Here is a 22151-nt window from a genome sequence, read left to right on the forward strand (position 1 = left end):
GGTTAGTTCCATGTCTTCGCTATTGTAAATAGTGCTGCAATAAACATATATATGCATGTGCCTTATAGTAGAATGAGTTATAATCCTTTGGATATATACCCAGTAATGGGATTGCTGGGTCAAATGGTATTTCTAATTCTAGATCACTGAGGAATCACCACACCGTCTTCCACAATGGTTGAACTAATATATGCTCTAACCAATAGTGTAGAAGTGTTCGTATTTCTCTGCATCCTCCCCAGCATCTGTTGTTTCCAGACTTTTTAATGATCATTGTTCTAACTGGCATGTGTTGGTATCTCATACTGGTTTTGATTGCATTTCTCTAATGATCAGTGATAGTAAGCCTGTTTCTTATGTTTATTGGCCATGTAAACGTCTGCTTTTGAGAAATGTTTGTTCATAACCTTCACCCATGTTTTGATATTTTTTTTTCTTGTAAATTTGATTAAGTTCCTTGTAGATTCCGGATAGACCTTTGTCAAATGGATAGATTGCAAAAATTTTCTCCCATTCTGTAAGTAGCATGTTCACTCTGATGATAATTTCTTTTGCTGTGTAGAAGCTCTTTAGTTTAGTTAGATCTCATTTGTCAATTGTGGATTTTGTTGCCATTTCTTTTGGCATTTTAGTCATGAAGTCTTTGCTCATGCTGATGTCCTGAATGGTATTGCCTAAGTTTTCTTCTAGGGTTTTTATGGTTTTAGGTCTTACATTTAAGTCTTTAATCCACGTTGCATTAATTTTTGTATAAGGTGTAAGGAAGGGGTCCAGTTTCTGTTTCCTGCATATGGTTAGCCAGTTTTCCCAAAACCATTTATTAAATAGGGAATCCTTTCCCCATTGTTTTTGTCAGGTTTGTCAAAGATCAGATGGTTGTACATGTGTGGTGTTATTTCTGAGTCCTCTGTTCTGTGTTCTGTTCTATTGTTCTATAAATCTGTTTTGGTACCAGTATCAGGCTGGTTTGCTTACCGTAGCCATGTAGTATAGTTTGAAGTCAAGTAGGGTGATGCCTCCAGCTTTGTTCTTTGTGCTTAGGTTTGTCTTGGCTATACGGGTTCTTTTTAGGTTCCACATGGAATTTAAAGTAGTATATATTTTTTTAATTCTATGAAGAAAGTCAATAGTAGCTTGAAGGGGATAGCGTTGAATCTATAAATTACTTTGGGCAGTATGGCCATTTTCATGATATTGATTCTTCCTCTCCATGAGCATGGAATGTTTTTCCATTTGTTTGTGTCCTCTCTTATTTCCTTGAGCAGTGATTTGTAGTTCTCCTTGAAGAGGTCCTTCACATCCCTTGTAAGTTGTATTCCTAGGTATTTTATTCCTTTGTAGCAATTGTGAATTCATCATGCAGGGACATGGATGAAGCTGGAAACCATCATCCTCAGCAAACTAATACAAGAACAGAAATCCAAATACCACAAGTTCTTGGTCATAAGTGGGAATTGAACAATGAGAACACATGGACACAGGAATGTGAACATTACACACCGGGGTATGTCACGAGGTCGGGGGCAAGGGGAAGTAGAGCATTAATACAAATATCTAATGCATACCGGGCTTAAAATCTAGATGGCAGGCCCAGCACTTTGGGAGGCTGAGGCAGGCGGATCACAAGGTCTGGAGATCTAGACCATCCTGGCTAACACGGTGAAACCCTGTCTTTACTAAAAACACAAAAAATTAGCTGGGCATGGTGGCGGGTGCCTGTAGTCCCAGCTACTAGAGAGGCTGAGGCAGGAGAATGGCGTGAACCTGGGGGGCAGAGCCTGCAGTGAACCAAGATGGCGCCACTGGACTCCAACCTGGACGACAGAGCGAGACTCCATCACACACAAACAAACAAACAAACAAAACTAGATGACAGGTTGATAGGTGCAGCAGACTACCATGGCACATGTATACCTATGTAACAAACCTGCGCATTCAGCACATGCATACCAGAACTTAAAATATAAAAGAAAGAAGTAAAGGCAAAATCACAAAGTAAAATAAATAAATAAAGAGACTGTCTTTAGAATATATACCAAATTTAATGACAAGATATGACTTGCTTAAATCATGGGCAAGCAGCAGAGAAAATTAAAGTACATATTGAGGTATATTTAAAAGAAACTTGTCATTCTTTAACTCCTCAAACAATTCTGACCCTTTATAAAAATAATAAAAAGATATTCAAATCAGATAAAGATAATAAATATGATAAACATTGTTTAACTGCTCTCAATATTTTAAGATTGATGACATAATTTTAATCTCTTATTCCAAATCTGTTTTGTGAATAAAGGTAAGATGCCATTTACATAAAAATAAGTATGTACCATTGTACCAAGCAACAGAGAAGCATCACATTTCACTATGTCTCTTAATAATAGTGATCAGAATTAAAATTGATTAGAATAAATTTGAAAGAAATTTTGAAATAAATCTAATTGTTCTTACTAATTATTTTTTCAGAAGAACTGACAAATTCAGAAGATGAAAAATGCATGAATTAAGGAGACAGGCAGACATGGGATCAAAAATGTTAACTATATATTCAAATAGAATAATATATGAAATAGGATAAATATAATTTATCAAATAATAAATACGGCATTTACTCTAGGATTCTCTACCTCTGTTGTACAAAATCAGCTTTTTAGAGTGTGTCCTTATTTGTCAAAATATAAACAAACTGGAAAAATGAGTAATGGTATCCAATTACTTAAGCATGAGGTATGAAGAAATATAAGCCATAGACCCACTTTCACTTTCTCAAGGGGAAATGTAAATAAAAGAATGATCATAATTTACCACTTGGCAGTATATAGTTCTGGTTCATTCACTTTCTTCCCTTTCAAACCATATTAATATAAGTATTACTATCCTTGTCTTCATTTGCATATTCAGAAATATTTCCAAGAGTGTAAGGCTAGAGGGTAAATTGATAGGCCAAAGATGTGTACATTTTCATATTCACTTCAATATTCACCAAATATTCCCAAATTACTCTTGAAATTATCATACTAATTTACCTCATATAAATAACATCCTTCCCAATGTATACTAACAGAGTGATAAAATTATTTTTCTCATAGTCTTTCTCAACTGGGATTTTTTATCTGAACACAAAACAGAGACAGTGAATTGAGTCACTATCTTCTCAATTCTCCCAAGAATGGAACATAACTAGTAGCATCCTAAATGAACTGGAGAGGGACTAATTCATTACATATGTTAAACACCTTAAGGGATTATGTCTTAATACTCTCCACAATCCTGGTGGAGAAAAGCTGTATCAGTATGAGAAATAATATCCTAATTAAGAACTAATTTACATTTTGCTGATTAGGAATGAGGTTCACTCCATCATTGTCACTGTCCTATATATGACACCTTTTCAATAAACTGTAATTATTTACAATTCCAAACAATGCCTTTACTATCAATCTTATTTCACCCCAATCTGCTCTACCTTTTATTTTTTAAATAATAATTTTACCTTCTAAAACACTATATAATTATTTATCAGTAGACTTCTTATTGCTTATCTCTCTCCATTAGATGTAAGCTTACAATGGTAGTGATCTATGTTTGTTCACTGATATTTTTAAAATACCTTTTAGGAGTTTTTATACAATCTAGATACTAATGGTTTTTGGTTTTCAACGTTGCAAATATTCCCTGATACTCTCTATGGCTGCTTCATATTATATTATATTATATTATATTATATTATATTATATTATATTATTTATTTGTATTATTATTGAGACAGAATCTCTCTCTGTCACCCAGGCTGTAGTGCAGCAGTGTAATCCTGGTGAATTGTTTTATTTTTTGTAGAGATGGTGGTATCACTGTGTTGTCCTGGTTGGTCTCAGACTCCTAGGCTCAACAGTCCTTCTGCCTAGGTCCTACAGAGTGCTGGGATTATAGGCATGAGCGACGACATCCAGCTTAGCTGCTTCTTCCTAGTAGTATCATGCCACATACAACCTTTTCATACAAACCAATTTTCACATAATTATATGAAATTATATTTTAAATTATAAGAAAATATTACTTAAATATGTCTTATTTTTCATATACTTCAATTCTTCAGTGTTTCCTATTATGTTTTACTTTTGTAGCCTGTTAACATTTTATCTTCACAGTTCAAATAAAGATATTTGTAATATATATCACAAATCATAAAGTTTTGCTTTTTAACTTTACTTACAGTTACCTTGAAATTCATTTTTCAAGGTATTAAAAAATGAAACTTTGTATTCATTTCAATAAAATCATTCAATATATATAATTATCAATATAACCAATTTCTTCTACATCTTTTATTGAGTTACTACCTCCCCTATTAATCTGCAATCCCATGTGTGATTTATATTAATTTTTCAGATATGCAAGTATTTTTTCCTAGTTTCTCTATTTTTTTAGCCCATTTGACTATAACTGAACTAATAGGAAGCTCTCAAAATTACAATAGCTCTATCTAGTTCCAAAACATTTCATTACTCCAAAATAAACCACATACCTACTAAGCAGTCCATTTCTTATTCCCTATCATCAGCCCCTGAAAACCACTAATCTGGTATTTTACATTTATCTATCTGGACCTTTCATAAAAAGTGGAATCAGACAACATGTTACCATTTGTGTCTGGCTTCTTTCACTTATCATGCAGTTGTCAGGTGGGTCTCATTGTAGTATCCATCAGTATGCCCTTCCTTTTTATAACTGAATAATATTCCATTGTATGAATATACCACAAATTGGTTATGTATTCATTTGTTGATAGACATTGGATTGTTTCCATCTCTTGACTATTGTGAACTATTGTGACTATCTATGAGCATGCATTCACATATATTTGCTTGAGTACTTGTTCTCAGTAATTTGGAGCTTACACATAAGAGTGGAGTATCTAGGTCTAATTGTTATAGTATGGTTAATGTTTTCGGAAACCACCAAACAGTATTTCACAAGGGTGCACATAAATTCCCATAGGCAAAATACAAGGGTTCCACTTTCTCCATATCGTTTTAACACTTGCTACTTAAAAAAGTTATTATAGCCATCATTGAGGGGGTGAAGTAGTTTCCCATGGACTTTTTATTAGTCTTTTTATCATAACTAATGATGTAAAAACTTTCCTTGTACTTGTTGGTCACTTGTAAATATTTTGGAAGGAATATTTATTCAAGTCATTTGTGTAGTTTTTAATTGAGTTATTTGTCCTTTTTGATGAGTTGTAAAAGTTATTCATATATTCTATATACTAGACCATTATCAGATACATGGTTTGCACATATTTCATACCACTCTATAGATTGAATTTTTCTCACTTTATTAATAATGTTTTGTGATTCCTACATTTTAAATTTTGATGAAGTCTCATTTATCTCTAAATATTTTTTTCCCATTTTTTGCTCATGCCATTGGGGTCATATCTAAAAACCTATTGCCAAATCCACGGTCAGGAAACGTTGCACTATGTTTTATTCTAAGATTTTTGTAGTTTTATCTCATATTTAGGTTATAGATTCATTTTGAGTTAATTTTTCTATATAGTGTGAGGTAGAAATAAAACACTATTCTTTGCATATAGATTTCTAGTTGCACTAGCACCATTTCTTGAACAGACTATACTTTTCCAGTGCATGGTCTTGGCACACTTGTGAAAAATCAATTGGTTAAAAATGTAATTATTTTCTGGACTTAAAATTCTATTCCATTACTTTATATATGTCTTTATGCAAGTCTGACACTCTTGATTACTGTATATCTATAGTAAATGTTGAAATCAGCAAGTGTGATACTTCCAACTTTTTAAGTTGTTTTGCTTATTAAGATCACTTCCAATTTCATAGAAATTTGAGTTTCTGCTTTTCCATTTCTGCAAAAATGTCCATTAGAGTTTTGATAGAGACTGCATTGAATTTTTAGATTGCTTTGGGTAATATTGTCATCTTAATATCAAGTCTTCTAATTAATGAACTCATGATAACTTTCCATATGCTTAGGTCTTCTTTAACTTCTTTCAGTAATATTTTGAGTTTTCAGTGTACAAGTCTTTCCTCTCCTTGATTTAATTTTGGCCAAGATATTTTCTTTTATATGCTATTGTTAGTGGAACTGATTTGTTAATTATCTTTTCAGAATGTTCATTGATGTTGTAGAGAAAGAAGATATTTTTGTCGGTTGATATGCAACATTACCAATTGATTAGCTCTGACAGGTTTCTGTGGTTAAGATTTTCTGTATCTAGGATAATGCCCTTTGTGATAAGAGTGTTTTCTTCTTGTTTTCCAATTTGAATGTCTTTTATTTCTCGTGTAACAGTTTTGGATAACATTTTAAGTGCACATTTAAGCAGGAGTAGTACAAGTATATTTTTGTATATTAATTGAAATAATCATGTGACATTTTTCTCCTATCATTTTTAATGTGATGGTGTCTTACATTGATTATCATATGTTTAACTACCCTTATATTCCTGAGATAAATCTTATTTGGTTATGGTGTATAATGCTTTAATATACAATTGTATCCAGTTTAGTAGTGCTTTGTTGAGAAGTTTTGCACTTAAATTTACTATTAGTGTGTATTTTCCTTTTCCAGTTGTCTGTTTTTCTGGCTTTGGATCTAGGGAACATTGGCCTGATAGAATAAGTCATGTTTTCTCTTCTTCATTTTTGGCAGAGTTTGAGAGGGATTGGTGCTTTTTTGTTTGTTTGTTTTGTTTTTTTAATGTTTGGCAAAATTTACCAGTGAAGTCACACTCTTGGACTTTTCTCTATTAAATTTTAATACCTGCAGCCTGTTAAGCTGTAGTCAATGTCAGTGATACCTGAAAATGTTTCAGTGGCCTAGGATGCAGGAGGCTGTGCAGCTGCTCTGCCAAATTATGTGAAGCCTGTTGACTGCGGGCAGGGTTTGTGGACTTATATCTCTGATACTGCACTACTGTACCAACTTGAAACCAAAGCCAATATATCCACCCAACCAACACCATAAGACACATATGTAGGTGGGAAGTTTTTCCTATGATATCTACTCTATAAAATTAGAAGAGGCAACCATTCATTCAGATGCACATATATCAATACGGAGACATAAGAAATTAAAAAGCAAGAAAATGTGATGCCACCACAAAATACCCCACAATGGTTCTCCAGTAATTGTCCCCAAAGAAATTGAAATTTATAAATTACCTGGAAATGATTTTAAAGAAACTCAGTGAGATAAAAGACAATACTGATAGACAACTCAACAAAATCAGAAAGACAATTCATGATCTGAATTAGGATTTCCACAAAGGAATAGATATTATTTTTAAATAGCAAATAGAAATCCTAGAGCTGAAGACTGCAGTGAGTGAAATAAAAAATAGATAATTGAGAGCTTTTTTTTTTTTTTTTTCCAAATGGAGTCTCACTCTGGAATGTAGTGGTGTGATCTTGGCCCACTGCAACCTCCATACACCAGGTTCGAGTGATTCTCCTGCCTCAATCTCCTAAGTAGCTGGGATTATAGCTGTGTGCCACCACACCTGGCAAAGTTTTGTATTTTTAGTAGAGACAGGGTTTCACCATGTTGGTCAGGCTGGTCTCGAACTCCTGACCTCATGATCTGCCCAACTCAGACTCCCAAAGTGTTGGAATTACAGGCGTTAGCCACCACGCTTGACCTAATTGAGAGTTTTAAGAGCACACTAGGTAAAGCAGAAGAAATAATTCTTGAACTTGAAGTCAGGTCTTTTGAAATAACAAAGTCAGAAGAAAATAAAGAGTGAAGAAAAGCCATGAGATCTATCCCACCATTAAGTGGAAAACCATTTACATTACTGATTTTCAAGTGGATGAGAGCTGAAGAACAACATAGAAAATGTAGCAAAAATAATTATTGAAAACTCCTCATGTCTTGGAGACATATAAACATTCAGACTCCTGCAGCTCAAAAGACAGCAATTAGATTCAACCCAAAGAAGTTCTTTTCAAGAAACTTTATAATCAAACTGTCAAAAGTCAAAGACAAAGAGACAATTCCAAAAGCAGCAACAGAAAAGCATATGTCACATATAAGGGGATCACTACTTGATTATCTGCAGATTTTTCAGCCAAAAACTTGCAAGTCAGGAGAGTGGGATAATATTTACAAAAATGCTGTGTAAGAAATTACCAGGAATACTATACCCACCACAACTATCCTTCAAATATTAAGGAGAAATAACATACTTCTCAGAAAAACAAAAGCTGAGGAAATTCATCACCACCATACCAGCCTTACAAAAAAAAAGTAAGTAAAAAAAAAAGTCAATAACTACTGTGAAAACATAGAAAACTCACAGATAGATGTAATCTTATAATCAGATTTGGAATCCTCCTTTACTATAATGGCAGTATGCAATCTTTCAAATCTCTAATGTGAAAATCAAAATGGTCCAACAATAATCATAGCTACAATAAGTTGCTAAGGAATATAGAATGTAAAAACATGTAAATTAAGGCAACAAAATTATAAATTATGAGGGAGAGAGTAACAGTTTGAAATATTTGTATGTGAACAAAATTATCACTTTATAATAGACTTTTGTAAATAAGAAGTTTTATATAAGCTGTAGAATAAAAAGATTAAAGAACAAAAAATTACAGAAGAAAAAACTATAGTAGATACAGAGGTGAGAAAGATAAATAAAGCTTATCACTAGAGAAAATTACAAAACCACAAATATAAACAAGACAGACTGAAAGAAAGAAATCTAAATAATAATAGACAAAACAATAAAGAGAATGACCACAGTTAAGTTCTACTTTATCAGTAATAACATTAAATATAAATGGAATAAATTATCTAATCAAAAGACATAGAGTTGCTGAATGTATTAACAATAAAAAAAAGACTGAATTCTATGCTGCCTACATGCCTATGTTAGACTTACTTCATGTGCAAGGGCACACATAGAATGAAAGTAAAGTGATAAAAAATGATATTGCATGCAAATGAATATCAAAAAAGATCAGGAGTAGCTATACTTTCTGTATTAGTTCATTTTCAAACTGCTATAAAGAACTACCTGAGACTCGGCAATTTATGAAGAAAGAAGTTTTAATTGAGTCACAGTTCCACAGGTTTAACAGAAAGCATAGCTAGGAAGCCTAAGAAAATGTAAAATCATGGCAGAAGACCGAAGGGAAGCTAGTATATCTCACCGCAGCAGAGAGGGAGAGGCAGTCAGAGAGCAAAAGGGGAAGTGTCACACACTTTCAAACAACCAGATCTTGTGAGAACTCACTCATTGTCATGAGAACAGCAAAGGGGAAATCAGGAACAATTATTCACTCACCTCCCATCAGGCCCAGGCCACTGCCTCGACACTTCGGAATTATAGTTTGAAATAAGATTTGGGTGGGGATACAAAGCCAAGCCACATCACTTATAAAGTATAAAAATAAAACTTCAAGTAAAAAACTGTAAAAACAGTAAAAGGTGGTCATTACACAACAACAAAAATTCAATTCAGCAAGATAATATAATAATTGTAAATGTATATGAACCCAACACTGGAAAAACCACATACATATAAATGATTTTATTAGATCAAAAAAAAATCAATAAAATAGTAGGATCCTTCATCACCACACTTTAAGCAATAGATAAATGTTCTACAGAGGAAATCAAAAAATAATTATCTGAGTTTAAATGCACTTTAGATTAAATTGACCTAATAGACATTTACAGAACATTCTACCCAGTTTTCTGGGTAGAATACACATAGCTGCAGAATATACATTCTCATAAGCAAATGTAACTTTCTCCAGGTCATATCTTAAGCCACGAAATAAGTCTTAATACATTAAAAAAAATTGAAGCCATATCAAGTATATTTTCTGACTGTAATAAAATAAATTAGAAATCAATAGCAGAAAGAACTTTGAAAACTATGCAAAAGCATAGGAAATAAACAACATACCACTGAACAATGAATATGTCAGTGAAGAAATTAAAGAAGAAAGTTAAAACAAAAATGTTCTTGAGACACATACAAATAAAACACAACCTACCAGTAACTTAAAAGTAAGAGTAATTATAGAATAAAATAAAAACAGTTTTAAGAGAAAAGTTTATAGTAACACATGCCTACACCAAAAGTTAGAAAGATCTCAAATAAACAACCAAATGTTGCACCTCAAATAACTAGAAAAACAAGAATAAACTAACCAAAATTTCTAGAAATAAATAAATAATAAATACCAGAGCAGAAGTAAATGAGAGACAAAAAATACACAAGATCAGCAAAATGAAAAGCTTATTTTTGGAAAAGAAAAAAAGAAATTGACAAACCTTTAGTTAGGTTAACTAAAGAAAAAAAAGAAAATTCAGATATATAAAATCACAGTTAAAAATGAAAAGTTACAAATTATACAACAGAAATACAAAGAAATATTTGATATTATTGTGAACAACTTTAAATGAACAAATTGGAAAACCTAGAGGAAATGGATACATCCCTGGGCACACAAAATCTACCAAAATTGTGTCATGAAGAAATAGAAAATCTGAACAGATCAATAATTAGTAATTGGGTTGGGTCAGTGATAGAAAGTCTTTTATCAAAGAAACACCCAGGACCTGATGGCTTCATGGCTGAATTCTATTAAACATTTAAAGAAGAACTAACACCAATCCTTTGCAAACTATTCCAAAAAAATAAAGAAAAAGGAATTCTTCCAGACTCATTCTATGAGATTAGTATTACCTTAAAAGCAAAACCAGAGAATACACACAATAAAGAAAACTATAAGCCAATACCTCTGATGAACATAGATGCAAAAACCCTCCACAAAATCCTAGCAAATCAAATTCAACGGCAATTTTTAAAAATATGTACTCACCATGATCAAATGAGATTCACCCTAGATATGCAAGGATGTTTCAATATACACAAATCAGTAAGTGTGATACATCACATTACAGAATCAAGGACAAAAACCATATAATCAGTTCAATAGGTATAGAACAATATTTACCAATATTTGATAAAATTCAACTTCCCTTCACTATAAAATCAACAAATTAGGTTTGAAGGAATATACTCAATACAATAATGACCACATATGGCAGTCTTATATCTAATATCACCTGAGTAAGAAAAAACTGAAAGCTTCTCCTTTAAGATCTGGAACAAGAAAATGATGCCCACTGTCAATACTTTCATTCAATATGGTATTAGGAGTGCTAACCAAAGCAATTAGACAAGATAAGTAAATATGCAGCTTCAAATTTTAAAGAAGAAAGAAGAAAGTCAAATTGTCCTGTTTGCAGACCACACGATTGTATATAGAAATTCCAGAAGACTCCAGCAAAAAATTGTTAGAACTAATAAATAAATTCAATAAAGCTGGCAGATGTAAATTTACTAAATACAGTTAGTCATGTTTCTATTATCAAAAGTGAACTACCTGTAAAAAATTAAGAAAGCAGTCTTATTTACAATAGCTACTTATTATTTACAAAACTACTATTATTAAAATGTCCATACCACTGAAAACAATCTATAGATTCAATGCAATTCCTGTCAAAATGCCAATGACATTCTTCACAGAAAAATAAATCCTAAGATTTTCATGGAACCACAAAACACCCTAAATAATAAGAGCAATCCTAAAAACAAAAGCGAAATACAGAAATGCAAAGCTGGGGCATGATATTACCTGATTTCAAGATACACTAAAAAGCAATAGTTGCCCAAGCAGTATGGCATTGGCATAAAAATGGACACACAGACCAATGGGACAGAATAGAAAACAAAGGTAAAAATTCATGCACTTACAGCCAACTAGTTTTTGACAAAGTTGCCAAGAACAGGCATTAGGGAAAGGACAGTCTCTTCAATAAATGGTGCTAGGTAAACTGGATATTTCCATGAAAAATAATAAAACAATTCCTTTATCTCTTATATAAAAATCAACTGAAAATAGAACTAAAATATAAATATAAGACAAAAAACTATAGAACCACTAGAAGAGAAAAAGGGAGAAAGCTTTATTACATTCTTCTTGGTAAGAATTTTTTGGATAAGAAGTCAAAGAACAGGCAAAAAAAGAAAAGAGAAAAATGGGATCACATCAAACTAAAAAGCTTCTGCGTAACAAAGGAGACAACACAGTGAAGAGGTAACCTATTGAATAAGAGAAAACATTTGCAAACTATAAACCTGACAAGAGGTTAATATCCAAAATACATTTAAAAATCAAACAATTCTATAGCAAAAACATTAAAAAATGAAAGCCATATAATTTGTTTAAAAATGAGCAAAAGATACAAATAGACATTTCTCAAAGATGAACAAATGTTCAATATGTATATTTAAAAAGTTCAACATCACTAATCATCAGAAAAATGAAAATCAATACTACAATGAGTATCACCTCTACCCAAAATGAATGGCTATTATAAAATAAAAACATAAAAGCTGATATGGAGGTGAAGAAATGGGAACACATATGCACAGTTGGTGAGAATACAAATTAGAACAGCCATTTTGGGAAACATGGAAGATCCCCCAAAAATTAAAAATAAAACTACCATATGATTCATTGGTGCTACCACTGGGAATATATCCAAAGATAAAATCAGTATGTCAAGGAGAGACCTGTACTATTTTTATTTTCTTGCAACACTATTCATAATACCCAAGACACAGAATCAACCCAAGTATCCATCGATGAATGAATGAACAAAGAAAATGTGGTAAGCAATAGAATACTATTCAACCGTTACAAACAATGAAACCTTCTCATTTATGGCAGGATTTAGTATTTCATGTGTTGCTGGACTGAAGGTGTCAATTGCTTTCTGGTTCTTGGCTGAGACTTCTTCAATTCCTTGTCAAGTGAGCTTCTCCATATGGGAACTAGTTTCATCAGAGTAATCAAGTGACAGAGCAAGCGAGAAGAGAAAGTCAACACAATGTAAGACACAGTCTTTGGTAACTTAATTTTAGAAGTGACGCTCCACCGTCTTTGCTATAACTTATCTGTTAGAAAAATGTCACTCCGTGAGCCCACACTAAAGAAGAGGTGATCACAGAAAGTCATGAATGCTACAACGCATGATTCACTGGAAGACTGAAAGCTTTTTCAGAAGCTGCCAAACACAGCATGGTATATTTTCAAAGTACCATTTTAGCCATAATCATAAAGCCTCTCCAAACTATATTAAATTCACATATTAAATAAACCAGCATTGAGATTTTCATCAGAATGTACATTATATATATGAAAGTACTGCATTAGTCTTTTGCATAATATGACTAAGATTATTAGAAAATTTTAATGCATGATAAAAATACTTATTTTGGTAGTGTTACCAGAACAAATTATATCATTATAAAATAGATTAATAGATTCAGAAGAAATTACACAGCATTCCTCAATAGAACATTCTCTAATGAACTTGAGCTGTGTAGATTAATTAAACATTTTCATTATCCAGGCAGCCAAATGAGGTCCAAATATTAAGAATGTAAAATTTCCATGTCTAAATGTCCTTGAAGAATGTTTATTGTTAAGGGAGCCCTCTATATTTCATTAATTTAACTTATCTTGCAGAATGCATGAACACCAAATCATGCATTCTGCAGCATTGTTGGCAGGGTCAGAATTCTGTATGTTAAAAATAAAATAATTTGTGGCAAACATATAAAACATCTACCAAGAAAAATGAGTTTCTTCATTGAAACAAGTGCTCCTTTGAGCGAGTTTGACACAATTAACTACATTAATTAGTTTTTTAAAAAATAACAATTATTTAAATTAAAATTTTATTATTAAAATAAATTATGTGTATGATATAAAATTTTTAAATATTCAGTTGTATAGAAAGTTGAAACTTATATTATCACTTTATTCCAACTCCACATCTCATTCTCCAGAGACCAGTAATATTTATGGCATGTGATTCCCTTCATTTGCTATGCCAAATCTGTTTATTTATGTGGGTTTCTATGTGGGATGGGATGCAAAATTTTTTCTGCTCAATAGGGTCATGATTTAATACTACCCAGACACATATGATTTCTCTTAATGATGTTTTGAATATATTACCATTCACATGTATGTGTGTGTGTGTAATCTCTATTGTTTTCTATTTTTATATATTACATTCTATTACTTCAGAGCATTTTACATATTTATTTTCATAAGCATAGGTAATTGTTTTCCATTAATATATGCATGCTGTGATGAATATACCTACTTACACTCACTCATTTGCTCTTTTGTGTGTGTATATATATAATAGAAATGAGAAATGCTATGTGAATCTTTAAAGTTGGATAGACACTTTCAAGTAGTCTTAAAATTTTTTGTCTAATTTTATTCCCATTCACTTCTTTGAGGGCAAGTGTTTTCTTACAACTTGACAACATAGTATGCTGTTCGTTTGTCAGATAAAAGTTATCATCTTACTTTTTTCATTTTCAATGTTTTAATAAGATCACAATGTTAATGTGGTTTTTTTTAAATTTATTTATTATTATTATACTTTAAGTTGTAGGGTACATGTGCATAACGTGCAGGTTTGTTACATATGTATACTTGTGCCATGTTGCTGTGCTGCACCCATCAACTCGTCATTTACATCAGGTGAAACTCCCAATGCAATCCCTCCCCCCTCCCGCCTCCCCATGATAGGCCCCGGTGTGTGATGTTCCCCTTCCTGAGTCCAAGTGATCTCATTGTTCAGTTCCCACCTATGAGTGAGAACATGCAGTGTTTGGTTTTCTGTTCTTGTGATAGTTTGCTAAGAATGATGGTTTCCAGTTGCATCCATGTCCCTACAAAGGACACAAACTCATCCTTTTTGATGGCTGCATAGTATTCCATGGTGTATATGTGCCACATTTTCTTAATCCAATCTGTCACTGATGGACATTTGGGTTGATTCCAAGTCTTTGCTATTGTGAATAGTGCTGCAATAAACATACGTGTGCATGTGTCTTTATAGCAGCATAATTTATAATCCTTTGGGTATATACCCAGTAATAGGATGGCTGGGTCATAAGGTACATCTAGTTCTAGATCCTTGAGGAATCGCCATACTGTTTTCCATAATGGTTGAACTAGTTTACAATCCCACCAACAGTGTAAAAGCGTTCCTATTTCTCCACATCCTCTCCAGCACCTGTTGTTTCCTGACTTTTCAATGATCGCCATTCTAACTGGTGTGAGATGGTATCTCACTGTGGTTTTGATTTGCATTTCTCTGATGGCCAGTGATGATGAGCATTTTTTCATGTGTCTGTTGGCTGTACGAATGTCTTCTTTTGAGAAATGTCTGTTCATATCCCTTGCCCACTTTTTGATGGGGTTGTTTGTTTTTTTCTTGTAAATTTGTTGGAGTTCTTTGTAGGTTCTGGATATTAGCCTTTTGTCAGATGAGTAGATTGCAAAAATTTTCTCCCATTCTGTAGGTTGCCTGTTCACTCTGATGGTAGTTTCTTTTGCTGTGCAGAAGCTCTTTAGTTTAATGAGATCCCATTTGTCAATTTTGGCTTTTGCTGCTGTTGCTTTTGGTGTTTTAGACATGAAGTCTTTGCCCATGCCTGTGTCCTGAATGGTACTACCTAGGTTTTCCTCTAGGATTTTTATGGTATTAGGTCTAACATTTAAGTCTCTAATCCATCTTGAATTAATTTTCGTATACGGAGTAAGGAAAGGATCCAGTTTCAGCTTTCTACTTATGGCTAGCCAATTTTCCCAGCACCATTTATTAAATAGGGAATCCTTTCCCCATTTCTTGTTTCTCTCAGGTTTGTCAAAGATCAGATGGCTGTAGATGTGTGGTATTATTTCTGAGGACTCTGTTCTGTTCCATTGGTCTATATCTCTGTTTTGGTACCAGTACCATGCTGTTTTGGTTACTGTAGCCTTGTAGTATAGTTTGAAGTCAGGTAGCGTGATGCCTCCAGCTTTGTTCTTTTGACTTAGAATTGTCTTGGAGATGCGGGCTCTTTTTTGGTTCCATATGAACTTTAAAGCAGTTTTTTCCAATTCTGTGAAGAAACTCATTGTTAGCTTGATGGGGATGGCATTGAATCTATAAATTACCTTGGGCAGTATGGCCATTTTCACGATATTGATTCTTCCTATCCATGAGCATGGTATGTTCTTGCATTTGTTTGTGTCCTCTTTTATTTCATTGAGCAGTGGTTTGTAGTTCTCCTTGAAGAGGTCCTTTACATCCCTTGTAAGTTGGATTCCTAGATATTTTATTCTCTTTGAAGCAATTGTGAATGGAAGTTCATTCCTGATTTGGCTCTCTGTTTGTCTGTTACTGGTGTATAAGAATGCTTGTGATTTTTGCACATTAATTTTGTATCCTGAGACTTTGCTGAAGTTGCTTATCAGCTTAAGGAGATTTTGGGCTGAGACGATGGGGTTTTCTAAATATACAATCATGTCATCTGCAAACAGGGACAGTTTGACTTCTTCTTTTCCTAACTGAATACCCTTGATTTCTTTCTCTTGCCTGATTGCCCTAGCCAGAACTTCCAACACTATGTTGAATAGGAGTGGTGAGAGAGGGCATCCCTGTCTTGTGCCAGTTTTCAAAGGGAATTTTTCCAGTTTTTGCCCATTCAGTATGATATTGGCTGTGGGTTTGTCATAAATAGCTCTTATTATTTTGAGGTACATTCCATCAATACTGAATTTATTGAGCGTTTTTAGCATGAAGGGCTGTTGAGTTTGGTCAAAAGCCTTTTCTGCATCTATTGAGATAGTCATGTGGTTCTTGTCTTTGGTTCTGTTTATATGCTGGATTATGTTTATTGATTTGCGAATGTTGACCCAGCCTTGCATCCCAGGGATGAAGCCCACTTGATCATGGTGGATAAGCTTTTTGATGTGTTGCTGAATCCGGTTTGCCAGTATTTTATTGAGGATTTTTGCATCGATGTTCATCAGGGATATTGGTCTAAAATTCTCTTTTTTTGTTGTGTCTCTGCCAGGCTTTGGTATCAGGATGATGTTGGCCTCATAAAATGAGTTAGGGAGGATTCCCTCTTTTTCTATTGATTGGAATAGTTTCAGAAGGAATGGTACCAACTCCTCCTTGTACCTCTGGTAGAATTCAGCTGTGAATCCATCTGGTCCTGGACTTTTTTTGGTTGGTAGGCTATTAATTATTGCCTCAATTTCAGAGCCTCCTATTGATCTATTCAGGGATTCAACTTCTTCCTGGTTTAGCCTTGGAAGAGTGTAAGTGTCCAGGAAATTATCCATTTCTTCTAGATTTTCCAGTTTATTTCCGTAGAGGTGTTTATAGTATTCTCTGATGGTAGTTTGTATTTCTGTGGGGTCGGTGGTGATATCCCCTTTATCATTTTTAATTGCGTCGATTTGATTCTTCTCTCTTTTCTTCTTTATTAGTCTTGCTAGCGGTCTGTCAATTTTGTTGATCTTTTCAAAAAACCAACTCCTGGATTCATTGATTTTTTTTGGAGGGTTTTTTGTGTTTCTATCTCCTTCAGTTCTGCTCTGATCTTAGTTATTTCTTGCCTTCTGCTAGCTTTCGAATGTGTTTGCTCTTGCTTCTCTAGTTCTTTTAATTGCGATGTTAGAGTGTCAATTTTAGATCTTTCCTGCTTTCTCTTGTGGGCATTTAGTGCTATAAACTTCCCTCTACACACTGCTTTAAATGTGTCCCAGAGATTCTGGTATGTTGTATCTTTGTTCTCATTGGTTTCAAAGAACATCTTTATTTCTGCCTTCATTTCGTTATGTACCCAGTAGTCATTCAGGAGCACGTTGTTCAGTTTCCATGTAGTTGAGCGGTTTTGATTGAGTTTCTTAGTCCTGAGTTCTAGTTTGATTGCACTGTGGTCTGAGAGACAGTTTGTTATAATTTCTGTTCTTGTACATTTGCTGAGGAGTGATTTACTTCCAATTACGTGGTCAATTTTGGAGTAAGTACGATGTGGTGCTGAGAAGAATGTATATTCTGTTGATTTGGGGTGGAGAGTTCTATAGATGTCTATTAGGTCTGCTTGCTGCAGAGATGAGTTCAATTCCTGGATATCCTTGTCAACTTTCTGTCTCGTTGATCTGTCTAATGTTGACAGTGGAGTGTTGAAGTCTCCCATTATTATTGTATGGGAGTCTAAGTCTCTTTGTAAGTCTCTAAGGACTTGCTTGATGAATCTGGGTGCTCCTGTATTGGGTGCATATATGTTTAGGATAGTTACCTCTTCCTGTTGAATTGATCCCTTTACCATTATGTAATGGCCTTCTTTGTCTCTTTTGATCTTTGATGGTTTAAAGTCTGTTTTATCAGAGACTCGTATTGTAACCCCCGCTTTTTTTTGTTCTCCATTTGCTTGGTAAATCTTCCTCCATCCCTTTATTTTGAGCCTATGTATGTCTCTGCGTGTGAGATGGGTCTCCTGAATACAGCAGACTGATGGGTCTTGACTCTTTATCCAGTTTGCCAGTCTGTGTCTTTTAATTGGAGCATTTAGTCCATTTACATTTAAGGTTAAGATTGTTATGTGTGAACTTGATCCTGCCATTATGATATTAACTGGTTATTTTGCTCGTTAGTTGATGCAGTTTCTTCCTAGCCTCGATGGTCTTTACATTTTGGCATGTTTTTGCAATGGCTGGTACCGGTTGTTCCTTTCCATGTTGAGTGCTTCCTTCAGGGTCTCTTGTAAGGCAGGCCTAGTGGTGAGAAAATCTCTAAGCATTTGCTTATCTGTAAAGGATTTTATTTCTCCTTCACTTATGAAACTTAGTTTGGCTGGATATGAAATTCTGGGTTTAAAATTCTTTTCTTTAAGAATGTTGAATATTGGCCCCCACTCTCTTCTGGCTTGGAGAGTTTCTGCCGAGAGATCTGCTGTTAGTCTGATGGGCTTCCTTTTGTGGGTAACCCGACCTTTCTCTCTGGCTGCCCTTAAGATTTTTTCCTTCATTTCAACTTTGGTGAATCTGGCAATTATGTGCCTTGGAGTTGCTCTTCTCGAGGAGTATCTTTGTGGCGTTCTCTGTATTTCCTGGATTTGAATGTTGGCCTGGCCTACTAGGTTGGGGAAGTTCTCCTGGATGATATCCTGAAGAGTGTTTTCCAACTTGGTTCCATTTTCCCCTTCACTTTCAGGCACCCCAATCAGACGTAGATTTGGTCTTTTTACATAATCCCATACTTCTTGCAGGCTTTGTTCATTTCTTTTTCTTCTTTGTTCTTTTGGTTTCTCTTCTCGCTTCATTTCATTCATTTGATCCTCAATCGCTGATACTCTTTCTTCCAGTTGATCGAGTCGGTTACTGAAGCTTGTGCATTTGTCACGTATTTCTCGTGTCATGGTTTTCATCTCTTTCATTTCGTTTAGGACCTTCTCTGCATTAATTACTCTAGCCATCAATTCTTCCACTTTTTTTTCAAGATTTTTAGTTTCTTTGCGCTGGGTACGTAATTCCTCCTTTAGCTCTGAGAAATTTGATGGACTGAAGCCTTCTTCTCTCATCTCGTCAAAGTCATTCTCCGTCCAGCTTTGATCCGTTGCTGGTGATGAGCTGCGCTCCTTTGCCGGGGGAGATGCGCTCTTATTTTTGGAATTTCCAGCTTTTCTGCCCTGCTTTTTCCCCATCTTTGTGGTTTTATCTGCCTCTGGTCTTTGATGATGGTGATGTACTGATGGGGTTTTGGTGTAGGTGTCCTTCCTGTTTGATAGTTTTCCTTCTAACAGTCAGGACCCTCAGCTGTAGGTCTGTTGGAGATTGCTTGAGGTCCACTCCAGACCCTGTTTGCCTGGGTATCAGCAGCAGAGGCTGCAGAAGATAGAATATTTCTGAACAGCGAGTGTACCTGTCTGATTCTTGCTTTGGAAGCTTCCTCTCAGGGGTGTACTCCACCCTGTGAGGTGTGGGGTGTCAGACTGCCCCTAGTGGGGGATGTCTCCCAGTTAGGCTACTCAGGGGTCAGGGACCCACTTGAGCAAGGAGTCTGTCCCTTCTCAGATATCAACCTCCGTGTTGGGAGATCCACTGCTCTCTTCAAAGCTGTCAGACAGAGTCATTTGCGTCTGCAGAGGCTTCTGCTGTGTTTGTTATTGTTTACTGTGCCCTGTCCCCAGAGGTGGAGTCTACAGAGACAGGCAGGTTTCCTTGAGCTGCTGTGAGCTCCACCCAGTTCGAGCTTCCCAGCAGCTTTGTTTACCTACTTAAGCCTCAGCAATGGCGGGCACCCCTCCCCCAGCCTCGCTGCTGCCTTGCCGGTAGATCACAGACTGCTGTGCTAGCAATGAGGGAGGCTCCGTGGGTGTGGGACCCTCCCGGCCAGGTGTGGGATATGGTCTCCTGGTGTGCCTGTTTGCTTAAAGCACAGTATTGGGGTGGGAGTTACCCGATTTTCCAGGTGTTGTGTGTCTCAGTTCCCCTGGCTAGGAAAAGGGATTCCCTTCCCCCTTGCGCTTCCCAGGTGAGGCAATGCCTCGCCCTGCTTCAGCTCTCGCTGGTCGTGCTGCAGCAGCTGACCGGCACCGATCGTCCGGCACTCCCCAGTGAGATGAACCCAGTACCTCAGTTGAAAATGCAGAAATCACCGTTCTTCTGTGTCGCTCGCGCTGGGAGTTGGAGACTGGAGCTGCTCCTATTCGGCCATCTTGCTCCGCCCCAATGTGTTTGTTTTCATTTATATTTTGTCTCTTGTGACTGCATAAATTTAATGATATTTCTCTCATTTTAATGCATTTTCTGCATAATAAGGAAATAAGCCTGTGTTGAACATGTGCTGCAAATTTCTCTAGTTGCTTATTTATATTTTGACTTTTGTTTCGTCGGGGTTTACCTATCAATCTATCCACCAATGCAATGCAGCAATGTGGTTTTTTTTTGTTTTGGGGTTTTATGGAAAGCTCATGTAGATATATTTCTATGTGGATTATTATTTTTAAATGGCATGCTTACAGATTATTTTATTTACATTTCTTGTATTTGGAGCTTATTTAAGTGAAGAGTATATTTAACTTCCACATTTTCCACTCAGTTATACAACAATATTTTTATTACCAATATTATTCAATTGATCTAAAATATATTTCTGGAAAAAGTTTTATTGTTTTCTCAATGATTGAAATCTTACTATTAACTTCTAGACAACTTCTAAAGATATATATTTCTCTATAAGTATTACATTCCTCTTTAACTTCCATGAACACTTTAAATGATAATATATATAATTTATTAATTTTGGCAATTATTTGTTTTTAATCATGTTGCTCCTTTTCAAAATTTTCATTAACATTTGTACATTTTTTAAAGTGCCCTACAGCAGTTAGAATGGCAATCATTAAAAAGTCAGGAATCAACAGATGCTGGAGAGGATGTGGAGAAATAGGAACACTTTTACACTGTTGGTGGGATTGTAAACTAGTTCAACCATTATGGAAAACAGTATGGCGATTCCTCAAGGATCTAGAACTAGAAGTACCATATGACCCAACCATCCCATTACTGGGTATATACCCAAAGGATTATAAATCATGCTGCTATAAAGACACATGCACATGTATGTTTATTGCAGCACTATTCACAATAGCAAAGACTTGGAATCAACCCAAATGTCCATCAGTGACAGACTGGATTAAGAAAATGTGGCACAGATACACCATGGAATACTATGCAGCCATCAAAAAGGATGAGTTTGTGTCCTTTGTAGGGACATGGATGCAGCTGGAAACCATCATTCTCAGCAAACTATCGCAAGAACAGAAAACCAAACACCGCATGTTCTCACTCATAGGTGGGAACTGAACAATGAGATCACTTGGACTCGGGAAGTGGAACATCACACGCCGGGTCCTATCACGGGGAGGGGGGAGGGGGGAGGGATTGCATTGGGAGTTATACCTGATGTAAATGACGAGTTGATGGGTGCTGATGATGCCCACATGGCACAGGTATACATATGTAACAAACCTGCACGTTATCCACATGTACCCTAGAACTTAAAGTATAATAAAAAAAAAAAAAAGAAAAATAAATAAATAAAGTGCCCTAAATTCTGTTGATATTATGGTTGAGATCTCATCGGTTTAATAAATAAATTTACTGAAAATACGTAGGTATAACTAAGATATATATATATATTACATA

Source organism: Macaca nemestrina, chromosome 14 (genome assembly GCF_043159975.1).
Source record: "Macaca nemestrina isolate mMacNem1 chromosome 14, mMacNem.hap1, whole genome shotgun sequence".
Classification (NCBI taxonomy): Eukaryota; Metazoa; Chordata; class Mammalia; order Primates; family Cercopithecidae; genus Macaca; species Macaca nemestrina.